Source organism: Dreissena polymorpha, chromosome 1 (genome assembly GCF_020536995.1).
Source record: "Dreissena polymorpha isolate Duluth1 chromosome 1, UMN_Dpol_1.0, whole genome shotgun sequence".
NCBI lineage: Eukaryota > Metazoa > Mollusca > Bivalvia > Myida > Dreissenidae > Dreissena > Dreissena polymorpha.
In genome coordinates, this window is record NC_068355.1 from 161,474,360 (window position 1) to 161,485,420 (window position 11,061).

Consider the following 11,061-nt stretch of genomic DNA (forward strand, 5'->3'; position numbering starts at 1 on the left):
CAATGACCATATTTAACAGCAAATCAAATTGTATGACGTTTTTACGTTATTGAAAATGATCAATATTAGCTGACGTTTTTCATTGCAATTTATGGCATACGTTTATAAATAATAGTATTTTTTTTGAGTTGTTGATCAATGGTAAAGAACAGCTGTTAAAACAAAACAAAGGTAGAATAGGGGTAGGTAAAATGTTCCGACTAATGTGAGTGAAATTAAATGTTTCCGATCCTTCCGAACAAAAATGTTGACATGTAAACAACAAAACAATGGAATCCAAATGTTATTGTAAAATCTATCGTTAATTGTTATTGATTAATAATGAACATCTTATAACTAATATTATTAACTGTTAACGGATTTTTCGGTAAACCCGCTATCCCTAAGGCCTGTGCGCGGACTATATTTAAATCACAGCAAATATTGCACAATAATAAAACAATTCATGAGGCAACCAAAAGATCAGCAAACTATATATATTTTCTTCAAAACCCATTTCCAGGCGTGACAGATATCACTTAACATTCATGAGCTTCATGAGCAAAAGAAGCTTTTTATACATATATGCATTTATATATAATAACAGTGTATATTTACAACACATGAACATTATCATTCACAATGAATATTAATGCGTTACAATTTTGAAGCTATGGTAGCATTCACATTTACAAGAAAATCAGTTTTCAAAAGGTCTTTTTCTGCCAATTTCCTTATTAGCCATTGTTACTGATTTAAAAGAACAGAGGGAAGGAATTTACGTTTGTAAACAAGCGTTTTCTTCATTAAACTAAATAGAATGTTAATGAGATAAAAATGTACACAGAACAAGTTCCACTCTTTTCTGATGTATTTCGACTAAATAGGCTTTTAAAATGTTTATATAATTGTTTTTGTTGTGAAATAGAAAGAAAGTGAAGTTAATTTGTTAAAACAAACTTTGAAAAAGCCTATTTAGGCGAAATATATCAGAAAAGAAAATAACGTGTTCGGTCGTCACTTGTATAATTAAATAATTTAGTTTAAACATAGTTATAAGTTCAGAAAAAATCATTATAATAGTCATATGCATATCATCAAATGATTTAATATTATATTGATAAAAAGACAAGCATCTTATTTAAGTTCTGTTCCATGCTGTTCGGTTTCATTAAATACTGTATCTAGGTACATTAAAGCTAAAATATATTAAAGAATTATAAAATATTGCTTGAAAGTCATTGATTGGTTTAATCATGCCCATATGTGTGAGTCTGACTGCTTAAGGCGTTTTCACGACACTCCAACTTGCTGGCGACAGATGGGACACGTTGCGTTTTTCTGAAATGAGAACGGACCTCTTACTTTCGCACGTTTCATTGTACATATCAATGTAAATTAATTTATACATATATTGTATTGGCTATATAAGATGAAATACAGTCATTCAAAATAGTTGGATGTTTTGTCTAATAATTATTTCATAGTGTTAATAATTGTATTGTGTGTTGTGTTACATCATTATCCTAATTTTACCTTTAGCCATGTTGTAATACATTTAGAATGGAATACATGAAGGCATTGAAGAGTCATCTGTGTGTTTCCCGACTGAAAAGCTGCTAAACAGATCATGCAGTCAGATGTTGTGTCTCCCACTTTCCTGTAAATGTGTGTCGGCAGGCGCGAACATTCTTCATCTGTAAGGCTAGTGGACATTCTGCCTGTTTGCGGTGCAAACATGCCCTGGAAGATATATCACGTTTTTACAGCTGTAACTATACATAGAAGCAAATATGGGAGAAAGTGCCTGGTCACATTACTTGATATGTGGAGGCGAAAAACTCCATACACCAAATTATCGCTCGCGATCATATAGCAAACATTCAGCATCACGTAGCTACAACGGCACTTAGCATTGACGCATTAATCTTCGCGTCGTCCTTAACTGAAATGACGTGTTTTATGTTTAATTTGGTCGGTATTTCACAGTCTAAAAGAAACTTTCACCATTATTGTATATAGACGCTATTATTAGCTGTATGTTTTAACATCTGGAAAGATGGCGATGAGGAGCGCTGACGGTTTTTATGTTGTTGTGGTTTTGTAGTAGTAGTTGTTTTTGTTTTTTTGTTGTTTGTGTTGTTTTGTTGTGTTATTTTGTTGTTGTTGTGTTGTTGTTTTTTGCTTTTTTTGCGAGGGGATTGGCGCACATTATCTTACAAATAAACATCGAATTTAAAAATTGACCATCAATCAATTTTAATAATTACACTAGCACAATACGGATTGGGTCCATAAATTTATTGCATTCAATGGGCCTTTAACTCAATTGAACTGAAACAAAGTGAACACTTTTCTTATAAGACTATCAGCTTACAATAATTTAATGAAAACATCAAGTGTAGGTCCCAAACTAAACTCATGCTATATAAATACCAACTAACGGCAATTGTGAGGATGTTAAAAAATATGACACTGATGAATATATTTGTTTATTTCAAAAAAGACCTTTATTATCGTTATATATTTAAGCTCATTTGACCTCATTAGTGTTTTCTTCTAACAAATAAAAATCAATAACATTGATATTATGGGCTGGTCATTTTAACGTTTGAGTACGAAAGGTGATGCTTTAGAGCATGGCCATACCGATATCCGAACGACAAGGATTTGTAATTTCTCTCAATCAGGTTGAGACACGTGCTATTATTTTGCAGTCGAAAATATCAACACCAAAACATCATATCCAAGAAGTGTGGATGTGTTTAATCTCTTGATTCAATCCGCGTCAAACCAAACTCAAAGGTGGTTTTACATACAACAGTTTGCTAGTTGATTTGAACATGGATAGTTATTACGTTTACAATTTATATAAATACTCGAACACTATACAATGTTTCTCCTAAAACAATTTTCAAACTAAATAAAGATTACCATATAGTATATGGCTTGTACATGATCACTTAAATATGAATCGTGTATACATTTATACATAGCACTGAATGATTTGAAAACAGTTCCATTATCGCGTCGTTATACATATATCATACCTGTATGGCATGCCTTTGTCTTAATCTTCCACTAAGCAATGGTCTTAATCGTAAGCTATGTATTGACTCAGTTTCGTTCTGAAAAAGAATGATACGAATAAATGACAAAAATTTAATTTAATTTTTTTATGTCGTTAAACTTGTATTGCATTCGTGTATATACAGTTTTAATATGTTGTGTTCTGCAAATTATATTGTAAAGTCGAAGGGTTGGATTTACAGAAAAGATAAATAAGCATCAATTACATATCGTTCTTCGTGGGGATCGCGTCGTAACACGTTGCAGACATCGAGGGCTTGCAAAATCGACTGATCTTGCTCGCGAACTTCTGCGTGGCCTTTTAAAACATAAAAACATACTGCTAATGCGTATTGAAAAAATGATTTCATTAGTCTTCTATCTCAATATCGTCCTTATCAAACTTATCAAAAATTAAAGACACGTTTATCAGGCAAAATAAAATATGTAATTAATTGCTTCACAAGAAAAGTGAACGTGATTTAAGCGCTTGTTTACATCTATTAATAAAAAAAAAAAAAAAATATTTATTTATTTTGCAAAAATAACGTTGAGGAAAAATATTTCTGTGAAATTAAAAAAATCTATTATTCTTTTACCAGATTCAAATTCGTGTTCTCGGAAAAAACATATCGAACGCACTTTCTTGGTCCTTATCAAATTATGTTTATTTAATTGATATATGTTTTAAGACTAAATTTCAAGGGATTATTAATAATGATTGATGAATATCAATAAACTACATAAAACTGAGGTGGATTGTTTTGCGTGGCTATCTAGTCCAGGCATGTTAGAAACAAATTCCTCCAGGAGATACGAATGAGTTACTCGTTATTTTTACAAAACGCCCAAAAACATAGGCAACACCAATGAATTGTTTTTGTTTGGTATTGACACTATTCACGTTTGGGATATCCGGAGTATTATGTACAAACGTTCATACGAGACGGAGTCGAAGAAGTTGGTGCTTTTTCAATACGAGCAAAAATGTTATCGGCATCGAAGTTGTCCTATAATACCTTGGTCGTTATGAATGTAATCAATATTGTTTAGTTGTTTCTTCCTGCTTTACCATAATGTAATACATGTGTATACAAGGAAAGTTCTTTTTCATCCTATTTGATGCAACCATTCAAACGTTTTAAAGTGTTAATTACCGAATGTTAATTGCCCTGCAATGATGTGATATGTATTCCTCAATGCGCGATCAGTCTATCTTTCTAGCAAATATTCGATTGAAATTCAGGAATGGTCAGTCGACAAACGCATGCACGCTGATATAACAATCTTCCTCTCAAGAAATACACTTACTTGTCAACGTGTTCGAGAAATACATGAAGATGCACAGTGTGAAATACATGTGAAGAAATTATAGAAAACTTAAAGGTAATTGGCGAATACAAGAACCGTGGCAAAACAACTACCGGAATAGTATTGTATGTCATGAAATGAGAATAATAATCAACTTAATACGTATGTATACCGTTCATATTTTACGAAATATATTTATATATAATCTTCAACTCTCAGTTTTATCTTTTCCGCCGAATATGCTGTGAAAAGATAGTGAACAGATATGTCTCGTGTTTATCTCGTTGACATAACTATTATTGCGGTGCTTGTTTTATTAACAGCAAGATTCTTGTTTGAATCTGAGAAAATTTAATTGTATGTTTTATTATGTCAATCCCGGACCAGATTCCTTCGGTGCCTAGAAACCAAATATTTAAAATATAATATGTATTAAAGAATTCTCATTTGTTTGTGTTGAATCCCCAATTATTTAACACTGTTTGTGCATGTGTAAGACAAAGTTACCACTAAACTCCCTATTTGGGATATTATGATTGGAATGCAATGGCACCCGTATACGCAAATAATCAATACCACAATATGTGTATCACTAAACATTTGATACCAGGTCATCAGTGAACATTCAAACGCTTGGCTGCATTAAATTCATATTCGCTCTTCGTGTTCGTTTATTCCTATATATTCAAACTGATCATAAGTACCAAGCTCATAACTTCGATGTCGTCGACCACTACTTCTAACTCGGTTTCTCGTCAACGCCATGTCTTGTTCTTGCAAAGACATCGCCAGTGCAAGGTCCAACTGTTCTTGTTCCATGGATTGAAAACGTGCTTGCTGCGCCGAAAAGTGGCTTTCGGTAATAACTTCTCTCTATCAAAAAATTGAAATGTTAATTTGAAAAGAATTGGTTTATGCCTTTCCAAGTGACACCTTGCCCAGTATATCGTATTTTTGTCTTAAAGCGTCCACGTAATATAGTCAGAAAATAAAAAGAGAAAACTTAATTAATGAAGTTTGCAAACTATGTTAACATTCTAACGTCTAGTTCATAATATCGGTGACAAACAATAAATCAGCTAAAACCATACATATCGTATAACATATTTTAAATATCAATTTAACAGAATGTAAATTGCTATGTCGTGTGTCGTACCTGTATGGTATGTCTGTATCCTTGTCTTGCACTAAACACTTGTCTAAATCTAACGCTCTGTGTGGACTCATTATTTTGCTGAAGGATGATAATATGAAAATAACAGTTAGTTAAAAAGTGTACGAGAATATATTGTTATATACCAGACACTGACAAAAGTAAATACATGAAAACAACTTGTTTTTCGCTTAATCTTGGTGCTTTCAAAACCTGCACATAGTTATCATTTCAACTTATTTATTGTAGCTGAATTAAACGGAGAGCCAAAATTCTTATTGAAACAGTACATATTCCGTTTTCATAAGTTCAATCAGTACTGTTTGCCTCTGGGAAAGATATTAATATCTCTTCATCTGAAATGATCAAACTCGCATCTCTCGGTAGCTAGGCGGGCACACATATCAATCTGATAGATATTCACCTTAAATGTATAAATAAACCTAACATGTTTATGAGGCTGGAACTAAATATCATTGTAATTCAATAAGATTATATTACATATCGATCCAACTGTAGATAGCGCCCTATCGTGCGGTTGCCTTCACAAAATTGGAAACCCGGCAGATCTCGCCTCACAGAATGGCCTATAGAGAACATTCAAGACATTGAGATGAATCCGTGATTCTACTTTAAATTATCAAGCATATTGTTCGAATGGATTGGTTGAAAGATTCGATAAATATAGACTCTCCTAAATAATTGAAATGATGTGTAACTTACATTTTCATTTTTAGAATACTATGCTTAACTCTATGTACTAGATAACACAATGAATTGGCTTTGTTTACAGATAATTTAAAAAAGGAATTTCACTTATTTGTTCAAATCACATCTACACTAGTGTGAATAGTTTAACATGATTATATGTTGTAATTAATGAAATAATAATTATGAACTCAAGACAAAAAAGGCCGCATCCCGGATTCGAATCAATATTCGTTGAGTTCAAAATACAACGATCTACCGATTGCTAAATATGACAATGTATTAATCAATACGCTATTATACAAGTAACTAAAACACTTTTGTCAGCCAATAACAAGATTTAATTTATTGCTCCTCAAGAAAAATAAGCATGATTTACGGGCTAGTTCACATCTTTTCATATATTTTAAAGAAAGTCATACAATGTATAATTTTGACAAAAACGACCCGTAAGACAGACATCTCTTTTAAATCAAGAACAATTGCCTTCACCGGATTTAAACTCGTGTCGTTTGATATAAATGGAGCATTTCAGTGTTAGTGCTCGGTCAATTTGTCTTACTACTAAAAAGTCGATTAGAATGAGCGATCGTTTAACTCTTTTACGCAGTCAGAACCGTATTGACATAAGAAAACATTAATTATATAATGTAAACATGTAGGATAAGTTTATTATCATCAAGTGTTTTTTACGAAATATATAAACTATATGCAACTCTCATTTCAATAATATATGCCGACTTTGTTGATTAAAGAGACCTAGCGTTCATAATAGTTTGATACACGTTCCATTTCGCTTGTTTTATTTACAGTTTACAGTACAAGTTTTATTTTGATATATGAGGTAATCATATTTTATATTAAATTATGCAAATCTGTGAACAGGTCCCTTCGATGCCTACATACCAATTATTTGACATCTTATATGTGTTAAAGAGCAAATAATCAATACCACAATAAACTTTCTCATTTAAATTTGACAACTAGTTATATCCGTTAACATTCAACCGCTGGACTGCATTGAATTCATATTCTCTCTTCGTTACTTCCTAGATATTAAAACTGGTTAAGTAACATAACAAGTACCAAGTTCATAACTTCGATGTCGTCTATCACTACTTCTAACACGGTTTCTCGTCAACGCCCTGTCCTGTTCTTGCAAAGACAGCGCCAGTGCAAGGTCTAACTGTTCTTGTTCCAACGATTTGAAACGTGCTTGCTGAACTTCAATCAGATTTACCGCACTAAGTATTGCCTTAAAAAAGTAAAATGTATGTTTTAGTAGTAGTAGTAGTAGTAGTAGTAGTAGTAATAGTATTTGTAGAAGTAGAAGTAGTAATAGTAATAGTAATAGTAGTAGTAGTAGTAGTAGTAGTAGTAGTAGTAGTAGTAGTAGTAGTAGTAGTAGTAGTAGTAGTAGTAGTAGTAGTAGTAGTAGTAGTAGTAGTAGTAGTAGTAGTAGTAGTAGTAGAAGTAGTAGAAGTAATAGTAATAGTAGTAGTAGTAGTAGTAGTAGTAGTAGTAGTAGTAGTAGTAGTAGTAGTAGTAGTAGTAGTAGTAGTAGTAGTAGTAGTAGTAGTAGTGTAGTAGTAGTAGTAATAGTAATAGTAGTAGTAGTAGTAGTAGTAGTAGTAGTAGTAGTAGTAGTAGTAGTAGTAGTAGTAGTAGTAGTAGTAGTAGTAGTAGTAGTAGTAGTAGTAGTAGTAGTAAAAGTAGTAGTAGAAGTTGTAGTAGTAGTAGTAGTAGTAGTAGTAGTAGTAGTAGTAGTAGTAGTAGTAGTAGTAGTAGTAGTAGTAGTAGTAGTAGTAGTAGTAGTAGTAGTAGTAGTAGTAGTAGTAGTAGTAGTAGTAGTAGTAGTAGTAGTAGTAGTAGTAGTAGTAGTAGTAGTAGTAGTAGTAGTAGTAGTAGTAGTAGTATAGTAGTAGTAGTAGTAGTAGTAGAGTAGTAGTAGTAGAGTAGTAGTAGTAGTAGTAGTAGTAGTAGTAGTAGTAGTAGTAGTAGTAGTAGTAGAAGTAGTAGAGTAGTAGTAGTAGTAGGTAGTAGTAGTAGTAGTAGTAGTAGTAGTAGTAGTAGTAGTAGTAGTAGTAGTAGTAGAAGTAGTAGTAGTAGTAGTAGTAGTAGTAGTAGTAGTAGTAGTAGTAGTAGTAGTAGTAGTAGTAGTAGTAGTAGTAGTAGAAGTAGTAGTAGTAGTAAGTAGTAGTAGTAGTAGTAGTAGAGTAGTAGTAGTAGTAGTAGTAGTAGTAGTAGTAGTAGTAGTAGTAGTAGAGTAGTAGTAGTTGTAGTAGTAGTAGTAGTAGTAGTAGTAGTAGTCAGTAGTAGTAGTAGTAGTAGTAGTAGTAGTAGTACGTAGTAGTAGTAGTAGTCGTAGTAGTAGTAGTAGTAGTAGTAGTAGTAGTAGTAGTAGTAGTAGTAGTAGTAGTAGTAGTAGTAGTAGTAGCAGCAGCAGCAGCAGCAGCAGCAGCAGTAGTAGTAGTAGTAGTAGTAGAAGTAGTAGTAGTAGTAGTAGTAGTAGTAGTAGTAGTAGTAGTAGTAGTAGTAGTAGTAGTAGTAGTAGTAGTAGAAGTAGTGTTAGTAGTAGAAGTAGTAGTAGTAGAAGTAGTAGTAGTAGTAGTAGTAGTAGTAGTAGTAGTAGTAGTAGTAGTAGTAGTAGTAGTAGTAGTAGTAGTAGTAGTAGTAGTAGTAGTAGTAGTAGTAGTAGTAGTAGCAGCAGCAGCAGCAGCAGCAGCAGCAGCAGTAGTAGTAGTAGTAGTAGTAGTAGTAGTAGTAGTAGTAGTAGTAGTAGTAGTAGTAGTAGTAGTAGTAGTAGTAGTAGTAGAATAAGTAGTAGTTCGGAAAGCAAGGGAATGAGTCACTTGCACAAATGTATGTAGCACGATAAGTGGAATCAGTCAACTGATGTGGAACGAGGCCCGCTATACGCACATTTCTCTATGTTGAGTTATTCTGTTTAAGATCACGCTATACGCAAATTTCTCTATGTTGAGTTATTCTGTTTAAGATTGACAATACTTATACCTCTTTATCCGGGAAAGCTTCCTGCGATGACATCTCTATCTCCAGTCGTTCGTGTTCAACCAAGAGAGGGAATGGTCTCCTGAACTAATTTCCAGTTTTCTTCATTAGATCTTGCCTGGAAAGTTGTTCATACAATTTTGTAAGAATATAAGAATCTATAACTCAATATTCATGAAGGAACACATATGCAATGATAACATGCGTCATTCTAAATGGAAATCGCTTTTTCATTTGCAGCTTCAACACTCATTGTTTATTATGTATTTATATGTTTATGTGACATGGTGAATAATGCTTCATGTATGTTAATATATTCAACTCGTGGGCTTATGCTTTTATTTTGTTTTTAAACATTAAATGGAAGGTTTTGTTTTTAAATAACTCACAGCTATGCGTTTGAAAAGTTCTTTTTCACGTATTGTCATAGTAATTTACATTTTTATTATGTTTAATCAATCGTAAAGGCTTGTTCAAATCAGTAATAAACAACGTATTATTTACAAACGTTTCGTTACCACAACGCGGATTTGTATAGTGTTTGTAGAGAAAGTGTTTGTTTGTCGTGCTGTACGACATATTCAGACTTATTTGTACCGCTACTTTTATTATCACTTATCCAGGAGTTGGTATCCAATCTATAATGGTAAATTTCTTTCTGTAAGTAAAAGTGTTGACATTAGTTTTCATTTCCGCTCGTAATTATTTTCTGACCATTGTACTTCCTTAAATATGTCTGACAATCATGAAGCGATGAGAGGGAGTGGTTTATACACGCTTTGTGTAAAGGTTCAGACCTTTATAATGAATAAGCTTATCTGATATAAAATATGGGGTATGTCAGTTGTACGATTTATCATATGTTGTAGAAGTCAATACATGTTTGTTATACGAACGAAAATGACAACATAGTATAGTCAAGGCCGTTAAGTTATTTTCGTATACGTGATTATAACCTTTTGTATAGTTATTGACATATTACTACGTTATAACTAAATGCAATGTGAACTACATACATTATAATTATCATGTGTTTAGATGTGATCCGATGAACACTGATAGTAAACTTAACGATAACACTTAAACATTGTTTAAGTTAACGTTAGTCGCGGAAGTCATTTTGGTTGGTTTAAGTTAGCATAAACAGGAAATAAATTAGACCTAATCAAGATTTATTCAAAATCAAAACGAGCGTCTTCAACAATTGTAATTTAAATGCGCAAAGTCAACCAGGAACAAAACACGAATCTCGAAAAGAAAGGCGTAAATGGTAAACTGCCAAAATAATTTTAGCCTTTTAGTGTCGTATGATACGAATCGAAATACAATTAAAGTGAAAGGGGGATAGGTTTTAAAGTTATTATTCGTCGATATAAGAAATAAAAGGATCATGTTAGCATGAAACCTCTGCAGAAAATAATTTTGGTTCACGGTTCATTCTTCTATTCATACCGTAATCGATAAAAAGAACACCAATCTCCATACGATTATAAGATCGTTGGCAAAACCATTTTGTTTAGTTTCTCAAATGTGTCAGGCACATTCCTGTTCTTAAAATTTTTCTGCAAATAGATAACTGGAACATATATGTAGAAGACAAAAAAGGGATGTTCGTAACCATTAATATCTGCAAAAAATGAGTCAGCCAAATGTTTGTGTTTACTTCCTCTCTATATGTATACACAATTTATTTCCCACTCGAATACTGATTTTAAAAAAAGAAATATTTTTAATCTATGCACCTTTTATACCTTTATGAGTAAAAGTTATACAGAGGATGTGCTCACATAAAGAAAACGTGATCGCAAGCTCATAATTGAATGCCAAAC